Genomic DNA, 25,777 nt, shown 5'->3' with positions numbered 1-25,777 from the left:
GATCATAAAGCCTACCTAGCTTCTGGATCTCAGTGAGGATCAAATGGGAAAAAAATACCCTCGAATAAGTTTTTAAGTAGTAGTTTTTCCAGTCTTTCAGTATCCCAGTCTCTTAATTGTCTTTACAAGTTTCAGGTCTTGTTTCCTAACAAAATATTCCTAGAGGCATCTGCAATAAGCTTGTTACCACTTCAAAGTAGATAGAAGCTAGCTCTTTTAATTTGGGCTGGTAATCTTATAATTTGGTCACCGAGAAAGAACAAATTAATAGTCTTGATGAGAACTATCAATGAGCTAACATGCTAATGACTGGTATGTTTTATCTTTTAACTGGCCCAAAATTAAGGCAACAAAGGAAAAATCAAAGTCTGAGTTTCTACCAAATGTTAAGCCTTAGAGCTAATATAGTACCTGAGTCTGTTTGTTTTTTTTGGTTTTTCAGATTTTTATTTTTTAATTTTTAGGTCATGCTTAGCAGTGCTTGGGGATACTCCCAGCTCATTACTTTGAAGGACATGCAGTTGGTGATCAAGCCTGGGTCGGGTAGTGATTCACATGCTAAATGTAGTGTTTAGATTTATGATAGACATAGGGCATTTGCCTCGCATGCAGAAGGAAATGCGCTACCCCCATGCTACCTCTCCTGCCTTCTTTTTTTTAGTTTTTAAGACCTTATTTAGTGTCTACAGGCAAAAAACTTCTATTTCTTCATATCCTTTAACACTGGAATAATAGAAACGCAAGCTAATTTAGTGAAGAACATGGGATGAGGTCATCAAGTACAATGCAATCCATCTTAAATAGAAACACCACATTCAGCATGTGAACCACGACCCTACCCCATATTTAGGTCTCAGAGAAAAGGTCAGGTAGTCACAAGAAAGGTCCATTCTCACAACAGTGAAATCTGAGGAGGGCCTCCTTCACTGTTTCTTTTTATCACAGATTTCTGTTCATTTCTTTGTTGATCATTCATTTATAGCTGCACCCTTATAGTTCTTTTTGCCATGGTCACTGAGTTGCTATATTTTTTTCCGAGGCCACTGCTGACGAACCACACGGGACACCAGCGGTTAGAAATACAGTTCCAGGAACTTTTGGTAGACCCAAAGCAACATCGGAATGCCCACAGAGGGAATGCATACAGTCTTGCCCGGCTCCTCACTGCTGTCGAGAGGCCGCAGTGGGGCTGGAGACTAGCTGGACGCTTCAGCCCACCCGCCTCCTCCTGGCCTCAAGCCTAGGCCTCTTGCCCCGCTCATCTCAAAAACTATCTGTACTTTTGTTTTGTTTTTGGGTCACACCCGGCAGCGCTCAGGGGTTCCTCCTGGCTCTATGCTCAGAAATCGCGCCTAGCAGGCTCGGGGTACCATATGGGATGCCAGGATTCGAACCACCAACCTTCTACATGCAAGGCAAATGCCTTACCTCCATGCTATCTCTCCGGCCCCTTCTGTACTTCTTTTTGAGGAAGTTTCTGTTCATGTCTTCTCCCCTTTTTCTTGTGGGGTTGAATTTTTTTCTTGTTAAATTCTACCAGCTCTTTATAATATTAACCCCTTATCATATGGGTAGTGGGTAAATAATTTCTACCGTTCTGTGGGCAGTCTTTGTATTCTAGTCATCATTTCCATTGAAAGTTTTTTTTGTTTGTTTTTGTTTGGGGCCTCATCAGGAGGCGCTCAGGGCTTACTCCTGGCTCTGTGCTCAGAAATTGATCCAGGCAGGCTCAGGGACCATAATAGGATGCCGAGAATCGAACCTGGGTCTGTCCCGCAAATACCCTACCCGCTATGCTATCTCTCCTGTCCCGTTTGAAACTTCTTAATTTAATGTCGGCCTATTTGTTTATCTTTGCTTCCTCTTTCTTGGACAGTCGTGTTTCATCCTTGAAGATGCCTTTTAGCTACAATATCATGGAGAGTTTTGCCTGCCTTTTCCTCTATAGACCTTATGAGTTCAGGTCTAATATTAAGGTCTTTCTTTGATGCATTTAATTTGCCTTCTGTTCATGGTGTTAGAAAAAGGTCTACATGTAGCTGACCAGTTTTTCCATCGCCACTTGCTGAAGAGGCTTTCCACGCTCCACTTCATATATTTTGCTTTATCTAAAATTAATTTGCCATGCCTGGGGATCTCTCTGAGGATATTCAATTCTACGCTACTGCCAGGTGCCCCCTTTTTTTTTGGCGGGGGGGGGGCGCATCTGGCAGTGTTCAGGAGTTACTCCTGGCTCTGCACTCAGAAATTGCAACTGGTAGGTAGGGACCTCCATGGGATGCCGGAATTAGAACCATGGGATCAGCTGATTGCAATGCAAATGCCCTATCACTGTGCTATCTCTCCGGCTCCAATGCCATGCCATTTTAATTACTACTGATTTGTACTACAAATCAATTTGAAATTGGGAAAAGTGATGCCTTTTGGGCTGTAGGGTCTTCTTTTTACCAAGGATATCTTTAGCAATTTATGCATGTTTAATGTTCCGTATGAATTTCAGAAGTGTTTGATCTATTTACACTAACAACTTGCAACTTTCGTGGGAGTCCCCGACCCGCGGGGGTGTGGAGATGAAAGTTGCTAGTTATTAGTGGGTTCACTCGAGCAGAACCGACCTGTAAAGAAGAACTAGAGAGATTAGTAAAAGAAGCCTTCAAGACAACGCATGCTGTTCAAAAAGGGAAGTTTATTGTTGGGGGATCAGCTTTTAAGGGCTGAAACACGTCAGGGGTGTTACAAATTTTACACCAATCACAGTTACAAGCATTCATTAGCATAAATTGGGGCAGGTAGTAGGGAGGGGCAGAGGTAGACCTGAGCACGTTTTACTAAAAGGCATAAGATTCAAACAAAGTTTTTAATAATGTTTGCTAACACAAAGGCAAACTCTATATTTTTCTTTCTGGCTGGATATATTGGGCTGCTCTGAATTACTTTATTTTTGTCTATTTCCTTTGTTCTCAAGGCATGGGCCTTTTGGTCACGTGGGTGGCCAGATTAGGAATTACTGAGGTGTCCTATGTTCCAGGTTTCATCAGCTAGGCTCCCCACAGTTCCCCCTTTACTGTAATAATAAAAGAAGAAGAGCAAAGTGGGTGGAGTCACCTGTCTTAGGTTATTTGGTGGGCTTCCAGTTCTGGACATGGCAACAAGAGACCAAATTAAAAGTTTTTGCGCGCAAAATATTAGGAATGCCATGTTTGCACCCAGACACTGGCACCAAACTATTCCCCGTCATGGGCATCTCCACAGCCAGGAGCAGAGCAAGCAGGGGCGTTTAGCCAGATACTCAAAACTCCTTAAAGCTCAGAGGTATATCCAAGGCTTCAAGTTCTTCGGGGTGCATTTAGGAGAGCCACTGATATTGGACCTATACTGAACATTAGGGCAATCTCAGTAACCGGATTTTTAACAAACTTGTGAGGCGACAGAATGCCTTGGGGCCAAAGGAAAAATTAGCAAAAAGCCAATGAAAGGACCGAATTAGGTAGCAGCTTAGACAGCCAGGATGAGGTAGAGGACCAATTTTTATATCAGGACTCATCTTAATCCCTCTGTCTATTTCTATCCTCTAGACTTTCTACCATAAGTCTAATGCTATCTTTAGCTAAGCCAAGTTTATTTTAAAAAGCAACATTTTATTCTAAGGATGACACAAATTTCCCCCTCCCTCAAAAAAGGTTAATTTTAAACCACGGCAGTTTTTCTGCTCTAATACTGCTAGGGATTCAACAGTTAAGTAGTGTAAACTTTTTCTAAGTTTGTAAACATTCTTAACAACAGTTATGAGGCATTAACAGATTTTAGAGTATGAACCAATGAATAGATTTTTGTGCTTACACCAGTAACACCCAGGCCTTTCAATAAGGCTGGGGTGGAGGCAATGTTTGTTTTTATACTGCAGCGGGAGAGAGGCAAAGTTATATTTAAGAGGTAATAAGGCAATTTTTGATTTAACAGTTAATTTTGGCATTAAAACAACCAAAACACAGTAGTTCTAGGACTAAAGAAACAAATGTAAAACAATGGGGGAGATAAACCAGTGAAACAGGCAAAAAACGTTGAATTGGGGGCAATTATGAACTGAAAGGAGAAATCAACGACAAGAATTTGATTACAATTTTCAATAGGGGGAATCACATTGGGTACCAAGGGGCAAAGTTCAAGTTCCACCACTAGTTTTAAAGTTAAGCCACGTTTTTGAAGCTTCATACCGCATTGCAGAAGGTTGGTGTAGTAGGTGAAGTAAGGCAGGTTAAGGCAGCAATTTAGGCCGGTGAGGTGGGTGAATAGCAGGTACCGAAGGCGTTTGGGCGGAGGCGTTGATTATGACAAGGATGAGCTGAGAAGAGGAGGGGGGTCCGGAGGACAGCATGGGCTGGAAGGGTGGGGAAGCAGGCAGAGTTCTGAAGAGCTTCGGCGCCATAAAAGGGGAAGGGAAGGAACCAGAGGTGTTGTTAACGTCTTGCAAGGGAGAGTCAAGTGTAGCAAACAAATTAATGAAGCCTTGGTGCGAAGGGGGTGGTTGGCGGCAGTGGGCATTAAGGACAGCCAGGCAGAGTACCAAATTCAGCATTGTCAAAGGTGGAGTTAGTCAGAAACAGGTCCGCAGGAATTGCAGCTAGCAGGTGGGGTGGCAGGCTTTTTTGAAGTGAATGAGGACAGGACTGCAGGAAGCTGTAGGAGGTCTATAAGAAAACAACTTGGCAGGAGGTAAAATGATTATTTTTGAATGCCACAGGAATGCCTTCTGACTTTTGCCAGACTTTAGCCTTAAAAATTTTATAATTAATGATAGCCAATTGTTTAAAAACTTTTAACCTGAACTTAAATGATTTTTTTTTAAACTTATTAGTTATATTTTAAAGCTAGATGCTATTTTTTTTTTTTGCTACAAATTTATATTTTATAGGCCTTAAATTACACATAGCAGGAAAGTTGGGGATTGTAAAGTTCAGAAATTTTTCAGGGAAAAGTTATCCCGGATGGCCATTGAAAAATTTTGGATTTTACCATCCCCCACACTTTCTGCCATGCTGTTAGGACAAAGCTAGCTTAGCACAGGATTTTTTAGCAGGATTTTACAGTTAGTTAGATGACCAGACTAAGCCAGATAAAAAAATTAATTGAAATTTTAAAAATGGATAAGACTTTAAAAATTGTATTATTATGAAATGCAAAAATAACAAATAGACAAAACAAACAACACGAAACACAACATTGTGGCCACTTTCACACATAACACACACACATGAACAGACAAGAGGATTTATTTAAAACTTGCATTAGAAAAATTGACAAGCGCTTTTAAATATTTAGCCGGCATGTTTGTAAAAAAAATTTTTAATGTAGCTGGAGTGGAACTTTGCTGAAAATAAATTTTAAGGTTTAGCTTTAACACAAAACATTTTTAAAACAATTCTAATTTGAAATTTAAAACATGAAGTAAAATGTTAGCAATTAAAAAAAATTTTGTTAAGTGAAATGGTTAGGGGAGCACTGAAGAAGGAGTTTCCACTGTGAAGTATGATATTATTTGCTGAAAATGAACAGGTTTGTTATAAATTGGTTTCACAGTAGAATAGTAAGACAGCTGTAATAAAGTGTTAAAATTTTTATGATTAAACACGAGAGCATGAACTATGATTATTAAAGGTATAAAAAACTGACCTTAAAAAATAACTGTTTTTACTTTGAAGACTTTAAGTGAATAATTTGTAAAAAATATTAGATACCAAATTAACAAAATGTTTAGACATTATAAAATATAGTTAAAGACATTTGATGCATTTTTACACCTAGAACTTAAGACCAAAATTATATTTGATACTAGTTAATTTGCTTTTATAATATTACTTATAAAATTAAATATATATATATTTTTATTAATACTAGATTTTTTTACTTTGACACAAATGTACAGATTTGTATAATGTGCTGACCTTTTGAATACACTTAAAAGGATAGTTGTTGTAATGCAAAGGTAAAGAACAATTTCTTTAGCACAAAATTAAAACTAAGGGTATTATGAAGCACACCTGGGTGTTAACTGCAATAAAATTAACTATATTATTTAAAAAGGTTAACCACATTATTTTTAACATTTTTTTAAATACCTTAAGAATTAAAATAAATTTTCTAATAGAAATATAAAAAGACTCAGATTTTAATACCTGTGTGTACATTTAAATTTTTAAAACACCAAAAGGTTTTATGAATGGGGCGCTCTGGGGAGCTTTGGATCTGGGGTTGCTGCCTCGACATCCTCAGCCGGAGGGGCTGTGGGAGCTCCAGCAGCGAGCTAGAGCTAGCGGGGGGAGGGGTGTCCGCCCTGCTAGCTGATTGCTAAAACGGCAGCTGGCCAGGAAGGCAGGGGGGGAGAGCAAGGTTGTTGCTGAGTCTGCCTCCGGGGAGCTGAGGCGACAGCTCGAAGGGAGGGGTAAACGCTGGTAGAGAGAGAGCACATTTCTTTGAGTTTTCTTTGGAGAGATTGGGAGCCGGCACTGGAGGCCATTATTAAGTTTTCCCGAGCATTTTTCACAATCTGCAAGCTCTTAGGGTTAAGATTTGAGTTAACAATAATGCTTTTGAGCAGATCCAAAAATTTTAACAAGTTTCTTTAACTTTTAACCTTCCTACTTCTTAGTTCCTCTTGTATATAATAATTTTCGCCCCTTTACTCGGGCTGGTCCCCATCTTTACTCTGGGACTGTAATGGGGTGGCGGTTTTTACCTAGGCATTAGACTAACTAAATTACGTTGCTTTAATTTATTTTACCTGACGTAATTCAGCTCCGGACTCGTCGCACTCTGCCACCCGATCAGATTCTGTAACTCGAGCCCCACGTTGGGCGCCACTCTGCAACTTTCGTGGGAGTCCCCGACCCGCGGGGGTGTGGAGATGAAAGTTGCTAGTTATTAGTGGGTTCACTCGAGCAGAACCGACCTGTAAAGAAGAACTAGAGAGATTAGTAAAAGAAGCCTTCAAGACAACGCATGCTGTTCAAAAAGGGAAGTTTATTGTTGGGGGATCAGCTTTTAAGGGCTGAAACACGTCAGGGGTGTTACAAATTTTACACCAATCACAGTTACAAGCATTCATTAGCATAAATTGGGGCAGGTAGTAGGGAGGGGCAGAGGTAGACCTGAGCACGTTTTACTAAAAGGCATAAGATTCAAACAAAGTTTTTAATAATGTTTGCTAACACAAAGGCAAACTCTATATTTTTCTTTCTGGCTGGATATATTGGGCTGCTCTGAATTACTTTATTTTTGTCTATTTCCTTTGTTCTCAAGGCATGGGCCTTTTGGTCACGTGGGTGGCCAGATTAGGAATTACTGAGGTGTCCTATGTTCCAGGTTTCATCAGCTAGGCTCCCCACAACAACTAGCATGACAATGTTAAAGAATGAGAGAAGTAGAATTCCTGTCTCGAATACAGGTGTGGGGGAGGGGGCATTGGTGGTGGGAATGTTGCACTGGTGAAGGAGGTATTCTTCTTTTTTTGGTATTTTGGGCCACACCATTTGATGCTCAGAGGTTACTCCTGACTACGCACTCAGAAATTGCCCCTGGCTTGGGGGGACCATATGGGACGCTGGGGGATCGAACCGTGGTCCTTGAAGGGGTATTCTGTTTATAACTGAAACCAAACTACAAACATGCTTGTAATCATTGTGCTTAAATAAAGATTTATATTAAAAAAAAGGAAAGGTACAACACTACTTCAAAAAATAAAAGGGGAGGCCGAAGAGATAGCACAGCGGTAGGGCATTTGCCTTGCATGCAGACAGATAGTGGTTGAAATCTTGGCATCCAATATGGTCCCCCAAGGCTGCCAGGGGCAGCCTGAGCAGAGTCAGGAGTATCCCCTGAGCACTGCTGGGTGTATTCCAAAAAAAAAAACCCAAAATAAATAAATAAATAAATAAATAAATAAATAAAAAATAAAAGAGGACACAAGACAAGGAAATAAAAGAAAATTTTATATTTAAAATAAAATGTTGTGGGTATCCTTATAGGAACTGCACTGAATCTGTACAATGCTTTGGGGAGTACTGCCATTTTAATTATGGTAATTCGTCCAATTCATGAACAAGGGATGTGTTTCCATTTCCTCATGTTCTCTTTTTTTGTTCTTGGAGTGTTTTGTAGTTTTCTTAGTATAGGCCTTTCACCTCTTTAGTTAAGTTGTTTCCCAAGTAATTGATTTTCTGAGCCACAATTTTGAATAGGATTTTTTTTTTAAATCTTTCATTATTTGTATACAGAAGTCATGAACTTTCGTTTTTGTTTTGTTTTGCTTTGTTGTTTTGGTTTTTGGGCCACACCCACAGTGCTCAGGGGTTACTCCTGGCTATCTGCTCAGAAATAGCTCCTGGCAGGCACGGGGGACCATATGGGATGCTTTTGGTAGAGTTTTAGGATTTTTCTAAATATAGTATCATATCATCTGCAAATAGTGAGAGCTTGACTCCTTTTTCTTTTCCAGGTATACTTGGTTGGTGACGTACATGGCAAGCGCCTTAACTACTATCTCTCCAGCCCCAAAGTGCTTTTGAACTTTGAAAGCATCGTATCCATGCAAAGCAAATTAATTTTATTAGCACTAATTCTCTAAGTCATTATCATTATAATTTCTACTTTCCTGTTGAGGAAGCCAGGCTCAGGGAGAGATGTACTTCCCCTGGGGCAGCAAGCAGTTCCTAGCAGGACCGGAGAAAGCAGGAGTGGTAGAAATCAGGGAAGAGACCTGAGTGCAGTGTCCATGAAGGGAGAGCATAGGCATTTCCCCTCTTTAGATAAGTTGATTCCCAGGTAATTGATTTTCTGAGCCACAATTGTGAATCGAATTTTTTTGGCGGGGGAGGGGACCCGCATCTGGCAGTGTTCAGGAGTTACTCCTGGCTCTGCACTCAGAAATCGCAACTGGCAGGCAGGGACCCCCATGGGATGCCAGAATTAGAACCAGTTGGTCCTGGATCAGCTGCTTGCAATGCAAATGCCCTATCACTGTGCTATCTCTCCTGCTCCAATGCCATGCCATTTTAATTACTATTGATTAGTACTACAAACCAATTTGAAATTGGGGAAAGTGGTGCCTTTTGGGCCGTAGGGTCTTCTTTTTACCAAGGATATCTTTAGCAATTCATGTATGTTTAATGTTCCATATGAATTTGGATCTGGTTATGTGTGAAACTTGAGGATGCACAGCTACTCCTGAAAAGACAACCATCTTTAGTAAAGGGGGCATTAGTGGTGAGAAGGTTGCACTGCGAAGGGGGTTTCCTTTTATTATAAATGAAACCCAACGACAAACATGTTTGTAATCATGGTGCTGAAATATATTGTTTTAAAAAATAAATTGAAAGAAATCCTTCGTAAAGCAAGTCATCTCTGAACTTACAGAACTATCAGTTCCAGGAAATACCTGAAGACACAGGGACTGAGCCCTAAAAATGTATGCACAAACAGCAACCAAAACCTGCATCGACTGGGACCAGCCTCTCTGGAAGTGCAAATTCCTTGGGTTGATGAGCCACTGTGGTGTGAAGCTTGCTGAGAAAGAGCATTCTCTGTTGAAGTGGGTTAGCAGGAGAGAGGAAGTAGAATGGTTTGAGGACCACAAAACTTCACTGATGGAAAAGGCTGTTGTTGTCTTAATGTAAAATAATGAGTCCTATTGTTGGTAGGGGGATGGTGATGCCTCACTGGACTGGACCGGGCTCCGGCAGCCCCTACGGTCTTTCAGGTCTGAAGGTGGCAGGGTGAGGGCGGAGAGATTCCCGAAGCAGTCAGATGAAGTTCCAGGAGTCAGCCAGCTTTAGTTCACAGTCCCTACCTCCATGGACACCTCCTCACATGGCCTCCATACTAAGCCTTTTCCTAGCAGCTACTTCTCCCCTCCTACTTGGCTCTCTCTCCCTCTGTTTCCTTTTCAGCTGCTTTTTCCAGGCTTCCTAACTGGTTTCCAGGCTGACCAACTCCCTCTGGTGCTATTCCTGCTGCTGCTTCCTTGATGATACTGAATTGCTGATGCTGAATCTGATGCTGTATCTCTGATGTGATGGCTCTCTCTCCTGATGATGCCTCTCCTCCACTTCTCTCTCTAACTCTCCTCCTGATCTCCACTCTCTCCCCCTGTAGACTCCTCTCCCATCCATTTCAGGCGTGGTCAATTCTGATCATTCAGGTGGGAGAAGGGATACCCACAGGCAGTCAAGAGAACGGCAAGTCCAGCCTGTGTGCTGTGTATCTGAAAATTGTCCAAGTGGCTGAAAGTGGCCGTGCCTAGCTCTGGCACTCTGCCTGACACCCCCTTCAACCAAGCCCCATGGAATCTTCTCCCACCCAGCCCCCCCCATCCTCACTGTAGGATGCCCTTGGCCCAACTGTTGAAATCCCAACAACTGCCTCTGCCATTTTGAACTGAGCCTCTGCGTGAGCAGTTCCCTCCCTGAATTGTGCTCCAGATATTTCTTCATTGTGAAGACTGATAAGCGGCATTGGCCTCTGGCTCAGGGAACTGGAATGGTTCAGAAGGAGGTAAACCTGTGAGATGAGTGGGTGTGAGGCTTGAGTGTGTCCTTAGTGTCACCATGGTCAACCGAAAGTGACAAGCAGCTACAGAAATCTGGAATCTCCCATGACAGTCTGACTCAGGCATTATCTGCTCTTTTCAGTCCCTACTGTCATCATGTTGAAGCGCATGAAATGAAATGTTTAAAATGGGTGGCAAACAAATATAAAATACCACCTAGAGGATCCTGCACCCCACTTCACCCACCCGTTGCCCTTCCTCGATCAGCCACAATGGGGCGCAGGAACTCTCCTGGCTCCAGGCTTCAGGGCTGGCAGTGCCAATGCCAGCAATGCCAAGCCCTTGCGACTGGGAGTGGGGTGGGCTTCTGTCTGGGAGATGGGTGATCAACTGCCTGAACAGAGTTCGATCACACTCCTAGCTGCTTCCTTCAGCACATCAGGCAGGGCCCACCATCTGTCAACAGGATTAGAGGGAGGGTGGCAGGGTGGGGTGTGTGGAAGAGACTGGACCCATGGGTCCAGCAGCAAACTCTGCATCCTCTTCTCCCAGGCAGCTCAAACCTGGCCAAGAAGAGAAGCTCTTCAGGAAAAAGGTATTGTCTTCCCCCTTTGTTTTGACGTTCTAGTCCCAGGGCTGCCTATTTCAGGCAGGAAGGGGGGGCTGAGGGTCTGGCCAGAAATGAGGCCTCACCCCTTCCCTTCTCTCCTTCCCCAGCGGCCATCCTGGAAGAACACTGAGGACCAGATGGCTGTGGCCAAACCTCTCCGGCGCTTCAAGCAGGAACCCGAAGATGATCTGCCCGAGGCTCCTCAAAGGCCAGGGAGAGCGACCACTCCCGCTCCAGCTCCCCATGGCTGGCCAAGCCATGCCACTGAGCGAACAGAGGGCTTGAGGAGAAGAAGAAAGTGAAGATGCACCGGCAACGGAGAGTTCCCAACAGGAGTTGAGCAAGTTGCTGAGCCAGGAGATCCAGAAGACGGAGACAGCCTGGCCAACGAGAACCTCGGCCCAGCCCCCAGAGCCAGAGTGGGAACGAGGAGCCCAAGCAGCCCCCGGGCCTCTGGGAGTGACCCATCGCTTCGCAAGGGGCTCTAGCTGGGGCCCGGCTTGCGCAGCCCACCGCGGGTCATCTCCTGGACCCCACCACTCGCAGTGTCAGGAAAACTAACAGAGTCCAAGAAATGTGTTGTATTCCTCTTGAGAAGCAACAGCAGAAGCTCCTGATGGCTTTAATCACCGGATTTCTTCGAGTCCAGAATCCCCCAGAGCCCACGAGCTCAGGAGCCGCTTCCTGAAGCAGATTTGGCTTGGGCCCCTTCAGACCCCTCGAGTCTGGCACTGGGGGCTCGGGGGTCCCTGCACCCTGGGAGAGCAGGGGTGGCTCCGAGAGGGCCAAGTATCTAGCAGGTGCCGGCAGGGTCAAGGGGGTGCAGGGCTCCGGCAGGGCCAAGTACCTAGCAGGTGCCGGCAGGCCAAGGGGGTGCAGGGCCCGATAGGGCCAAGGTGTTGCAGGGCCCCGGGAGACGTGCTGGGCTTGCCCTCCAGAGAGGGGCGCCGAGGGCCTGGCAGAGGAAGGGGGCAGCCCGGTGGTCGGGGTGCCGGCTTGGGGTTCCCTCGCCGAGGCTCAGATAAGCAGTTGGAAATATTGTACAGGGGAGGCCTGTACTGAGCCTCGGGGGTATTTTCTCTGCAGAGAACAAGAGCACAGGATGGAGCAGGAGGGAGAGGAGAGGACCCCAGGCCTGGCTCGGCTGACAGGCTCTGGATTTCTCACACCCTCCCTCATCCTGGGGCCTTCATGTCGCCACACCCCCACTGCCCCCTGACTTCACCATCCCTGCCAACTGCCACAGGGCCACTACACCCATCCCCAGGGCTCCCAGGCCTTGTAGGCCTTGTCCAGGGGAGGCAGTCCCACTCCGACACTGACTCGATGGGGGATGAGAATACTCACCTCACAATTACATACAGCCACAAGGGCACATCTCCCCCCCCCCCAAAAAAAATACAGAAATTTCGCTGCAGGGAGAGGGGCGCTGGTCAGGTCCAGGGTCACCCTGGCCTGTTCACTCTCTCAGCCCCAAGACCTTCCAAAGGCTCTTCTTCTGGGCAAAGGCCTGTCAGACCATCTTGGGGTGTTAGAAGCACCCCGGAGCCCTGAGAGGACCTGCCGTCCAAGCACTCAGGGAACGTGACCAAGTCCAAAGGCACAACGGCTCTGCACCCCTTCAGTAATACCCCAAAGGAGCCACCTGGACTCCCCAAAGCCCCTCAGGTTCTGTCTGACCTCCCATTGGCTGCTCCTCCCTGGGCCCTGGGCTCTCTGAGGGATGCTGTCTGCACTGACATCCTCAGAGCTCACATCCTCAGAACTCATGGCCTGGGACTTGAGGACAGGGAGAGGAAGGTCCCCCTGGCACCTTACCTTTAAGTAAGGGGCGTCTCCTGCTCCTGGCCCTCCAAAGCTGAAAAGAAAAGAGTGAGGTGGGGACTCTTGGCACTTCAGAGAAGCCTTGGGGTGGAGCACAGCAAGACAGTAAGTTTTCTTCCGGAATCCTTGACACAGTGCTACAACTATCTCCTCCTCAGTAGGCCCACGCCCATGCTACCAGCTAGCTCTGCCAAGGAAACTCCTAGAATAAGGCCCCTGATCTGTGGACTGCCTTAGGGAGAACTCTGGTCCCCTCTGCTGAGCGGCGCTCAGAAACTCGTTTTCACTGTTTGAGTGGCCCCCTAAGTGGGTCTGTGACTTGCTCTGCAGAGCTGAGACTCCAGTTCTTTCATATCCCTGCGGTATTTCACCTCAGACCCACCACAGAACCCAAATAGCCTCTGAACTGGATGTAATAGGCTTTCCTGAACCCCTACTTTTGGCACTCTGCTCTGCTCGAGGATTGAGGTGCTATCGTGGCTTCAGACGCCCCAGTCTCAGTGTGTCTCTCAATTGTCTCCTTCTGATGCACTGTCCTCCCATGAAATCCCCAGGAACGCGTCCTGCGTCCTTACCTGGTACCATGCCATGACTTTTCTCACCACTACGAGCCACAGAACATAAAGAACCACCCCCAAAAGTAGTTTCAGGTACAGAGATACACCCAGGGCCTCTTCCCTGGTACCTGGTCAGGGGAATATGGGGGATCTAAAGTCTCCATTTTCAATCCCAACTGCGCATGCTGCTAGCCTACGGCAAATGAGACTAGAACACGCAGGTCCCGTTTCTATGGACACCGGTGACATCACTAGCCACTGAGGTCACAATAGATCACAGGGATTCCATGGTTATGGAGGCCACAGAGCATATAAGTTGATGGTTTTTCACTTTTATTCCAGTATCATTGCAATCACATTCATTCATTTTGAGAAGAATTCTTTCATTAACTCTGCAGAAAACAAGGGCACAGGATGGAGCAGGAGGGAGAGGAGAGGACCCCAGGCCTGGCTTGGCTGACTGGCTCTGGATTTCTCACGTCCTCCCTCATCCTGGGGCCATCATGTCGCCACACCCCAACTGCCCCCTGACTTCACAGTCCCTGCCAACTGCCACAGACAGGGCCACCACACCCATCCCCAGGGCTCCCAGGCCTTGTAGGCCTTGTCCAGGGGAGGCAGTCCCACTCCCACACCAATTCTAAACTTTTGTTTTGGGGGGCATTTCTTTTTTTTTTTTTTTTTTTTTTGTGGTTTTTGGGTCACACCCGGCAGTGCTCAGGGGTTATTCCTGGCTCCAGGCTCAGAAATTGCTCCTGGCAGGCACGGGAGGACCATATATGGGACGCCGGGATTCGAACCGATGACCTCCTGCATGAGAGGCAAACGCCTTACCTCCATGCTATCTCTCCGGCCCTGGGGGGCATTTCTTATTAAATTTTTCCTACTCTAAAATAAATTTAAAAATTAACTACTTAAATAATAAAAAACAAAAAATGTTCAATTGTATTACTTTCTCTAAATACCGTGATTACAGGTCTGTTTATGGTATAGTCGGTTTTTTCACATTGACAATGTTCTTGATTGAGTTTCATTTATACAATGTTCTTGCTTGAGTTTCATTTATTCAATGTACAACACCTTTCACCAGTGCACAATTCCCACCACCAGTGTCACGTTTCCCTCCTGCCTTGCCCCTGCCTAACCTCTAACTGCTCTTCTGGCAGACTTTTCTATTTCTTCTCTTCTGGGAAATTCTCCTCTGGCAAAATTCTGGCAAATAGGATCCAATGCCTCATCAAAAAGGTCATACACCACAATCAAGTAAATTTCATTCCAGAAATGCAAGGATGGTTGAAAAGTCATAAATCAATCAATCATAATACACCATGCCAACAGAAAGAAAATCATATGATCACATCAATAGATGCAGAAAAAGCGTGCAGTAAGGTCCAACACCCATTCTTGATAAAAAGAAAAAAACCTTTCATCAAGATGGAAATGGGTCCCCCCTCCCCTCTTCAGATATCTGACTATCCCTTCACCCCTCAACCTCACCCCTGATTTCCCACCTTATTTACACTCTTCACCCTCAGTTCTTAATCCATTAGGCATCAAGACCGACCTCCTACCCCAACGAACCAGTGCCCAGCACCCAAGTGATGAGATACCTACTCAACCCACACCTTGTTCCCGGCAAGAAAATACAACCAACACTCCTACTGATTCATGCTATGTGGCCCTCCTTATCACCTCTCCCTAACGTGGACTGTGGCTTGATACTGGACTTAGATCCAAAAGGATCCCCACTACAAGAACTCTACCCAAGACCTCCCTGCAGCAAATCTTTTCTAAATCTCAAGAAGTCCAGGGTGTGTAATGAAAAGGCGTCCTGGAAACCACATCCCACAAGAAAATCTCAAAAGACAATGGGGAAGCCTATACTTCCATCATAAGTATAAGACCTATACAACACTACCTCTTCACCTGTTTTCCTCCAAATGTAAGGTAATCTTCTGCATCTCTTTTTTCCTTTGATTACCTTTTTACATCATTTTTAAATAATCTTTTTTTCTTTATATATATGTGAGCATATATGTTTTTAATCTTTGTCCTGTATCTGTTTTCTTCTCTTTCCATCCCCAAATGCACAGCAATATAATGTAGCACCACTTCTTTCTTCAAAACATACTTAAAAAGGGGGAAAACTCACGTATAAAAACAAACTCTTATCTACTACAGACAAGAGCTCTTACTTTTTTTTTACAACACAGGGGCATCTCCCACCTTGAAAACGTGTCATGGAGACCCAGCTTAGAACCCAGGGAATTAGACATCGGCCATCCAGCCTTGACTCCTGGATTCCAGACATGGAAATGACATAGTTCTCCACAACAGCTCCAGGAACCAAATCCCCTCCAGGGCACCCTTCCTACTGCTCTGACACCAAGATGTGCCAGTTCTAGAATGATATGCTGACGGGCCGGGAGAGATAGCACAGCGGTGTTTGCCTTGCAAGCAGCCTATCCAGGACCAAAAGTGGTTGGTTCGAATCCCGGTGTCCCATATGGTCCCCCGTGCCTGCCAGGAGCTATTTCTGAGCAGACAGCCAGGAGTAACCCCTGAGCAATGCCGGGTGTGGCCCAAAAATCAAAAAAAAAAAAAAAAAAAAAAAAAAGAATGATATGCTGACGAGGAAATAGGATCAACTTGATCTAAGAGCATGTTGTCCCACCTCACTAGCCAACATTAAGACAAAACCAGAAGACGTGTCACCCTCTAAGCTGTGCAAAAGCCAAGATCACTATCTACAGTTGTTACAACCATGACTGGACAGTATGCATCCTGGGACCCATAAAAAAAACTCTAGCCTACGTTTTGGTCTACAATCTGTACAACAAAGAAGATCTCTAATTCCAGCGATCTGACTGAAACAATCGCAACTGAAACGGTCTTCTGGAAACATACGAAGGACTTTATCCCAGACTCCATCCTAGGAGCAGCACAATGATCATGACCACCAACTACAGAAGATGGTTTAAAGCGACACAGAGGAACAGAACTCCTAGAACCACAAAGAAAGACTTCATCATAAGCTCCATTTCTTGGCCTGTGCAGCTACCAAGATCTCTAGTTACAGAGGTCTGATTTTATCGCCCATGACGAAGCAGAAGTCTTCCATACATCACAAAAGCACCGAGGGGAGAGTAAATGATCAGACAATGAGTCTAACAGTCATTCCCAAGGGTGGAGAAACTCTGTATCTCTTAGGCCAAGGGAATTCTCTCTCTAATGCCCCCAATATTTACTATGCCTATGCAGGAAAAAAAAAAAAAAGCACAAAATAATCTTTTTTTATCTACTTATTTTTTTTTGGACTTCTTTGTTTTAGTGTAAATAATGAAGTTGATGTCTCCAATTTTATTTTGTTATTTTCTCTTTCTCTTTCTTTTTGCGCTCTGGCATGGTTTTATTTCAGGGCCAAGATTATTATGTGGTGCTTGCCTTTAGTGCTGTAGTGATCATTGAATATTATTTGATATTTCTTTTTTTTGTTTGTTTGTTTGTTTTTTGGGTCACACCCGGTAGTGCTCAGGGTTACTCCGGGCTCCATGCTCAGAAATCCCTCCTGGTGGCAGGCTCAGGGGACCATATGGGACGCTGGGATTCGAACCAATGACCTTCTGCATGAAAGGTAAACACCTTACCTCCATGCCATCTCTCCGGCCCCATGATATTTCTATTTGTATTGTTGTGGTATCTCAATTCCTTTTTTCCTGTCCTTTCTCAAACTGAGGTTGTGAGCCTCTAGATGGACTGCACCCATTTCCGGCTTATTTGATTTTTACCCCACTTAATTATTTTCTCTTCTTTAAACAAAACCACATAACTTGAACTATCTAGTTCCGCCTCTCAAATAGAGGGGGAAATAAGGGAGGGTACCAGGACCAAACAGATATATGATTACTATGTAGTAAGCTAGACACAGAGGGGACCACTTACTCTAGCAGCCTGGGGGGTGAGGGTGGGGAATATGGGATGCAGGATAGGAGCAGGGATGGAGGGAGGACAAATTTGGTGATGGAAATTCCCCTGATTCAATGTCTATATGTACCTAAGAGACTACTGTGAGAGATATGTAAGCCAATATGGTGAAAATAGAAATCATATGTAATAATAAAAAAAGATGGGAATGAAAAAACCTTTTCTTAATATAGTCAAGGTCATCTACCACAAGCCAACAGCAAATATTATTCTCAATGGAGATAAACTGTTGTGTATGTAAATATTTTAGGTGATTATTATGTTACTGACCCTACCCTGATCGGTGATTGTGCCCTATCTTATGTGTGACCTGGCATTCTGCCCCCATCCTAGGGTGGTACCTGATTCTGCTTCCAACATTGGGTGGTACCTGATTCTGGGGGATAAAAACAAGGATCTGTGGAAGGCGAGGGGCTTTTTGGCAGGAACTGATGCTGAGGCTTTGGACTTCAGTCTTCTCCACTGAATAAAGCTAATATTTCCACAAGCCTGACTGTCTGTGAGCTGTTTACCTGCCGTTTCACCTCAGAACCGTTGGCTAGACAGGGTGGCAGACGCATGCTTTGAGCTGAAGGGGAAAGACCTCATCCTCTATCCCTCCATCAGTCAACCTCTTCAGGGGCTGACTTGCAACAAGCAGAATCTGTGAGAAGGGGCAAGGAAGAGACGGGAGCAGTTGTTCAGGTTTCACACTCCAGAACACCAAGGCAGGCAGGCTGGCAGGGCCTTCTCCAGCCTCCTCCTCCCCTTCCATGGGGCCTAAGGGACCTGGGACCATTCCAGATGCCTGAGTAAAGGAAGAGGATGGGCCAGCCACACTGCCAAAGGGTAATTAAGCTCCAGACAAATGAAACTAGGACCTGGGGCCAGAGTGATAGCACAGTGGTAGGACATTTGCCTGCATGCATTGCATGCAGATGACCCAGGGCTTCCTCTTACACAGGCCACCTTTGTGTTTCCAATTCCAGCACCCAGAGGCTGAATGAGTTCTTAATCTGAAGATTAACTGAGTTAAAGCATGAATGCCCCTCTCTCCAGTGCTGTCTGATGCCTGGAGGGCACACTCCCAAGTCCCCCAAACCCAACACCCAGGAAGGTGATGCATGGAAATTGAGAGAATTCAACTCTCAAAGGTTACCAAGCCCCTAGAAATACAACACCTCTTTTCTCAAATGGAGAAACTGAATGCCCAGGAGGACCCCTGACTTCCTACCTTCTCCCCAGCACCTCCTACAGCACTCTTACTCATGGACATCCCAGAGCTTCCTCTTACACAGGCCCCTTTGCGTTTCCAATTCCTGCACCCAGCAGCTGAGTGGGTTCTCAATAAGCATTTCCAAGTCTGAACCTAAAGTGTGGCCAATACTGCGAACATTCATAGTCATTTCCAAAGAACTGTAACTTGATTTGGAAAAGTGATGCTTTTTCCCCTTCACAGCCTGACTTCTGGGCCCCTTTCAGCTTGCAGGCAACAGAGGAGTGAATCTCAGCAAGAAGGAAGAGTCTCCCCACCTTCCTCAGTCCTCACCCCCAGACCCAACTCAAAAGCAGACGAAACAGAAGCCCGGAATCCTGCCCGCGGTGAAGCCCTGAGGACGGGATTCGAACCGCCAAACTCCCCACTCCTGCATGGCGCGAAACCCACCGGAAGCCACTCGGCACCGCGCCCGCCGAGGCCCGACCAATGAGGGAAGCGGACGGACGTCCCAACGCGTGCGAAGGCCGCGGTGCTCGCTGGGAGTTGTAGTTGCGAGCGGAGATAGGGACTCCGAAAGCACTTTGCCCCGCCCCCCATATCCACCAGCCAATCAAGACCCCGGGTTGACCTGCCGCCCCGCCCTCCCTGCCCCGCCCCGCCCCTCCCGTGGGCGACCTTTGCTCAACTAGGCCCTCGGGGCCCGACGTCGGGTCCCTGTCTGGGGCTGTCCTCCGGGGGTCCACTTGGGGGTTGCCGAGCTGAGCTGCAGGGCCGAGTCGCTGGCGGGGGTGGGGCTGGGTTCTTCTGCAGCCCCCCGACCCGACCCCGCTCGAGACCACTTCAGCCTCGGGTCTCCTAGGGCGGGGAGGACGGCGGGTTCGAGACCCCGGAGGGGAAGAAGGGGAGCCCTGGAAAGGGGAGTGAGGCTTGGGGTGCTGTTGGAGGGAGGGGCGTCGAGCGAGAGACAGGGCCGAGAGGGCACGGTGGACGGTGGATGGAGACTTAGGGCGAGATCTTGGGGGGAGCATGAGGAGGGGACCCCTACCCCCAGGAAGGAGGGAGTCTGGCTTTTGCCTTCCCTTGCTGCTGAGTGGTGCGAGATGGCTGGGCTGACCACTTCTCAGTGCGGCCCAAGCACCTCGGCTTTCTTTCTCTCCTCTCCTCTGCTGCCTACCGCTCACCCCTCCACTTTCCTCTCCTTTCCTTCCTCTCCCTTTGCCTCCCCAGACTTCCAGCTTCACCAAACAACACACATTCGGTGGCTTAAAGGCACAGAAATGGGCTGGAGAGAGTCCAGTAGCAGGGCGCTTGCCTGGCCAGTGGCCAGCCCAGGCTGGATGTCCAGCACCCCGCGCGGGCCTCCTGAGCACCACCAGAAATCATTCCTGAGTGCAGAGCCAGGACTCACCCTGGAACATTGCTGGGTGTGGCCCCAAATAAACATCAACAGAAATATTGTTTTTTTTTCGGTTTTTGGGCCACACCCGTTTGATGCTCAGGGGTTACTCCTGGCTATGAGCTCAGAAATCGCCCCTGGCTTGGGGAGACCATATGGGACGCCGGGGGATCGAACCGCGGTCCGTCCTACTCTAGCGCTTGTAAGGCAGACACCTTACCTCTAGTGCCACCTTCCCGGCCCCCAACAGAAATATTTTTAAAAAAATGATCTTTCTTTTTTTTTTTTTTTTTTTGGTTTTTCGGGCCACACCTTGGATGCTCAGAAATTTCCCCTGGTTTGGGTGAACCATATGGGACACCCGGGGATAGAACCGCGGTCCTTCCTTGACTAGCGCTTGCAAGGCAGACACCTTACCTCTAGCGCCACCTCGCCGGCCCCCCAAAATGATTTCTTTATTTAAACACTGTGCTTACAAAAATGTTCGTGGTTGGGTTTCAGTCATAGAATGTACACCACCCTTTGTCAGTGTAACTTTCTGCCACCAATGTTCCTCATTTCTCTCTCCCCAAACAATATAAAATCTAATTACTTCCACACAGAATTTTTTTTCTTTTCTTTTCTTTAGAGGGGGAGTGGGCTTGAGGTTTAGGCTGTACTGGTGGTACTCAGGAGCTACTCCTGGGAGTGCTCAGATACTGAACTGCCATCAGCTGCATGCAAGACAGCAAGACAAACATCTGAACCCTTTACTATCTTTATCTCTTCTGCTGGTGCAGTCTTTGCCTTAAACGATCCTCTGGATCTGTGGGGAGGCCAGGTGAGGTGGGGAACCCTAGGGGGACAAGCCTAAAGGCAAAGCACAGAAGTTGCAACAAGGCTCTGGTACCGGACTGCCTTCTAACCTGGAGCCGATCAATCCTTGTAAGCCCCTGTCTTTCCTTCCGTAAGATGGGTATACTGCAATATGGCTATGAAGTTTACAACTATGTGTGACACAAGAAGTCCTCACAAAATTAACAACTAGAGCCAAGGGGTCCTCAAACTTTTTAAATAGGGGGCCAGTTCACTGTCCCAAGGACCATTGGAGGGCCAGATTATAGTTTAAAAAAAGAAAAACCCCAACTACAAACAATAGGACCCCTGCACAAAACAGAGGAGGGAGTCAAAGAGTGCAGTGTACATCCCACACATGCGCACTGTGGGCCCTCCACTAGAAAGTGGCTGAGCAGAACAGGCAACAGTGGCAGAAACACCCAGGCTGGAAAAATGTCTTTGGTGGGCTGCATGTGGCCCGCGGGCTACCATTTGAGGACACCTGAGTTAGAGTGATACTTCTACTTGTGAAAGGCGTCGAGAAGACGAAAAAAAAAAAGGCAATTCACTAGCCACATCCTTCAGACTTCTCTCTTCTGTGAACTGGGAACAATGAAGTTACCATTCACCAGATAACTGGGCTGGGGATGGAGTGCCTTAAGTGCATTCAGGACTGCAGGAGGTTGAAGTCTAAGCTAGTATCAGGGTGCCCTCTGCTGGCATTTTGGGGTAAAGCCTGGCTCCGCGGGACAGAGCCAACAGAGGTCTGGGTGTGGTTCGGAGGACTCCTAGCAATAGGAGCCAGATAAGATGGAGAGCAAGCAGGTGCCACACTTACAGCTTCCCAACTGAACTGCCTTTGCCTGCCTTCCTCCCTGCTGAGATATGACAGTCATTCCCATTACTATATGGTCAGAGCACGTGGGTTTATTTTGATCCTCTTGCAGGTTACTTTTGTTGGTTTGTTTTACTTTGGTGGTGGTGGTGGGGCCCACATGGCTATGCTCAGGACTTACTCCTGGCTCTGCACTGAGGGCTTATTCCTGGATGTGCTGGGCAAAGGAGGGGGCTACAGATAGTGCCAGGGATCACACGAGAGATCCCAGAGATTACTTAGGCAACATCTGTTCTCTCCTCCGGGTAAAGGATGAGCTACAAAGGAAGACCAGTGGTACTGCCCCAGGCTGCTGGCTTGTAGCTAATATTAGGGAAAAAAACTAAGCCCCCTGATACTCAACCCAAGGGGACACTGATTGCTTTAGGGGAAAGGCTTCACCTCAGGCCCAGTCCAGAAGCAGCTAGAGGGGGTCCCTGATCTCCAGGGTTGTGTGTTCAGGCCATAAATAGAGCACTATACTCGTGCACTTCTGGGGCAATTAGTTGATCCCACAAATATTGAGCGTCTTATGGGGGCCAGGCACTGAGCGGGAAAGCAGGTCACTGGGGAGCTAGCAGAGGCTGAAGCAGGAGAATTTCCCGGCCTTCCTAGATGTAAGAAAGAACCTACTAGGGCCCGGAGAGATAGCACAGCGGCGTTTGCCTTGCAAGCAGCCGGTCCAGGACCAAAGGTGGTTGGTTCGAATCCCGGTGTCCCATATGGTCCTCCGTGCCTGCCAGGAGCTATTTCTGAGCAGACAGCCAGGAGTAACCCCTGAGCATCGCCGGATGTGGCCCAAAAACCAGAAAGAAAAAAAAAAAAAGAAAGAACCCACTAATTTGTATTTCTGAGTCCAGAGTCTCCTCCACGGGGAGAATTCTTGCTTGTCCGTGGAGGGTGCAATGAGTTCCTGGGACTCCAACAGGTTTGCTGCCACTGTAGGCTGCGAAAAATGGAGGTCAGAGTTGCGGATAGAAATCTCTCCACAGGGGCCAGAGCGGAGGCGCAAGCAGTAGGACCTTTGCTTTACATGCGCTAAATTAGGACAGACCGCAGTTCAATCCCCCTGCAATCCATACGGTCCCCCAAGCCAGGAGCAATTTCTGAGCAGACAGCCAGGAGTAATCCCTGAACATTACTGAGTGCGATCCAAAAAGCAAACAGAGGGGGGGGGGGAAGAAAGGAAGGAAGGAAGGGGAAAGGAAAGAATAAAAAGAAAAGAATGAAGGAAGGAAGAGAGAAAGGAAAGAAGGGGAAAGGAAAGAGAGAAAAAGGAAGGAACAAAAGGGAAAGGAAAGAAAGAAAAAGAAGGAAATAAGAAAGGAAAAAGAAAGAAAGAGGGGCTGTAGAGATAGCATGGATGTAATGCTTTTGCCTTTCATGCAGAAGGACGGTGGTTCGAGTCCTGACGTTCCATACGGTCCCCTGTGCCTGCCAGGGCCGATTTCTGAGCATAGAGCCAGGAGTAACCCCTGAGCACTGCCGGGTGTGACCCAAAAATGAAAGGAAGGAAGGAAGGAAGGAAGGAAGGAAGGAAGGAAGGAAGGAAGGAAGGAAGGAAGGAAGGAAGGAAGGAAAAAGAAAGAAAGAAAAAAAAAGAAAGAAAGGAAAGAAAGAAGAAAGAAAGGAGGCAGGAAGAAAGGAAAAAAGAAGAAAGAAAGGAAAGAAAGAAAGAAAGAAAGAAGAAAGAAAGAAAGAAAGAAAAAAAGAAAGAAAAGAAAGAAAGAAAGATAGAAAAGAAAGAAAGAAAGAAGAAAGTAAGGAAAGAAAGAAAGAAAGAAAGAAAGAAAGTAAAGAGAGAAAGAGAAAGAAAGAAAAGTCTCTCCACAACTGTATCCCCCACAAGGTGGATGCAGATGTTTACAAATCTGACCAGAGCTGGAGCTATCTATGAGTATAAACTTCGGACGTGTGGGGGGCGTTCTCAGCGGAGGATTTCCCAGCTCCTAAATTCTCAATCAGTCCAGGGTCTGAGCGCTTGGACTCTGGATCCAGGGAGGGTTAAGAACCCCTCGGCCAATGGGCAGGCTCCTTCCCTCTCCTCCCCTCTCCGCCCTCCTGCCAGGGATCTAACTAGCTGTAAAAGCAAACACCAAAAGGGCAGGCTCGAAGGCCAGGCGAAAAGAACAGGTTCAAAAGGCCTGACCTACCTGTCTGACCTCCGAGTGTTGCTGGGTGCTAACCACTGACCCCAGGGCTGGGATCCAGAGGCTGTGGACAATTGTTTGTCTATCCAGCTTGATATCCATTATGAGCTTGCATGGTTGGGCAAAGTCCAATTTCTGTGCTCTTCGGTGGTGGTGGTGGTGGAGTGTGCATGGTGTATGTTGTTGTTGTTGTTATTTTGTTTGGGGTCCACACCCAACAGTGCTTAGGGTTTATTCCTTTTGTTTTGTTTTTTGCTTTTGGGTCACACCTGGCAGAGGTGCCCAGGGGTGACTCCTGGCTCTTCACTCAGAAATCGGTTCTGGCAAACTCTGGGGACCTTATGGGATGCGGGGAATAGAACTGTCCTGGTTTGACCGAGGACAAGACAAATGCCCTACCACTGTGCCCCTCAGGACTTATTCCCGATCGCACTTCGGGATCACTCCCGTGGACTTGGGAGACTATATGGGATGCCAGGGATAAAACCTGAGTCAGCCATTTGGAAAGCGAATGCCTTACCCGCTTCTGCTGTACTGTTGCTCTGGCCCCCTGTATTGTGTCTGTTTTGGGGCTCCCAAGTGGTCATGCTCAGAGTCTAGTTGCTGAGCTTGGACACTCATCCACACTCCATGCTGCTGGGGACATAAAGTACCAGCGATTAAACAAGAGTCACCTGAATGCAAATCATGCACTGCTAGCCCAAGTATCTCCACATTCTGGTCCATGTGTTATATTTTTCTATGGCATGAAGAAAAACATACTTTGTTTGCATTTCCTGCTTGTTTCTGATGTTCTGAGCATTACTGGCTTGGCAGTTTCTCTTGACTGACCTGTAGCAATACCCCTCCTTATAGAAAAGTGCTCCTTCAATAACCACTCTGTAGACCACAGACCCTCAAACTATAGCCTGCTGAGAACACTTCTCCGGCACGCTGGGGGGGTTTTGCTGTTGCTACCTGACCTACAATTACACAAAGGATTGAAGAAATGAAAGATTATTTGCATCAGCATTTACAAAACTCTGCAAAAAAGGGCCCGAAGAGATAGTACAGCGACGTTTGCCTTGCAAGCAGCTGATCCAGGACCAAAGGTGGTTGGTTCAAATCCCGGTGTCCCATATGGTCCCCCGTGCCTGCCAGGAGCTATTTCTGAGCAGACAGCCAGGAGTAACCCCTGAGCGCTGCCAGGTGTGGCCCAAAAACCAAAACAATAAACAAAAAACAAAAAAAAAACCCTCCTACCACTCTCTTACCTTTGGGCCCGGAGAGATAGCACAGCGGCATTTGCCTTGCAAGCAGCCGGTCCAGGACCAAAGGTGGTTGGTTCAAATCCCGGTGTCCCATATGGTCCCCCGTGCCTGCCAGGAGCTATTTCTGAGCAGACAGCCAGGAGTAACCCCTGAGCACTGCCGGGTGTGGCCCCAAAACAAACAAATAAACAAAACTTTGCAAAAAAAACAAAACAAAACATTGCTATTTTCTTTTAGGCAATGATATTTATGATTCTGTACAACTTCTAATTTTTTTTTTTTTTTTTGGTTTTTGGGTCACACCTGGCAGTGCTCAGGGGTTATTCCTGGCTCCAGGCTCAGAAATTGCTCCTGGCAGGCACAGGGGACCATATGGGGCGCCGGGATTCGAACCGATGACCTCCTGCATGAAAGGCAAACGCCTTACCTCCATGCTATCTCTCCGGCCCCAACTTCTAATTTTTATTCGTGGAACAAATGAATATTTCGAAGTCACAGTAGAGCTTGATGCACTGCAAAGCATCAAAGGAAAAACTCCAAGAGAGGATATCTAGGACAAGATTTGGCAAACTGTGAAT

At 46.6% G+C, this 25,777-nt stretch overlaps 1 protein-coding gene and 1 pseudogene across 1 annotated transcript in view; one reads left to right on the top strand and one right to left on the bottom strand.

The window, feature by feature from the left end:
• LOC126017555 (sentrin-specific protease 2-like) overlaps positions 1–25,777 on the top strand; it is a 407,516-nt gene that overhangs the window by 202,086 nt on the left and 179,653 nt on the right. The gene's annotated exons all lie outside the window — the stretch shown is intronic.
• Positions 924–2,056, bottom strand: LOC126019015 (UPF0729 protein C18orf32 homolog; annotated as a pseudogene).

Source organism: Suncus etruscus, chromosome 9 (assembly GCF_024139225.1).
Source record: "Suncus etruscus isolate mSunEtr1 chromosome 9, mSunEtr1.pri.cur, whole genome shotgun sequence".
Lineage (NCBI taxonomy): Eukaryota > Metazoa > Chordata > Mammalia > Eulipotyphla > Soricidae > Suncus > Suncus etruscus.
Note: the sequence above shows the minus strand (reverse complement) of the source record. Positions and strands in the feature narration are given on the sequence as shown.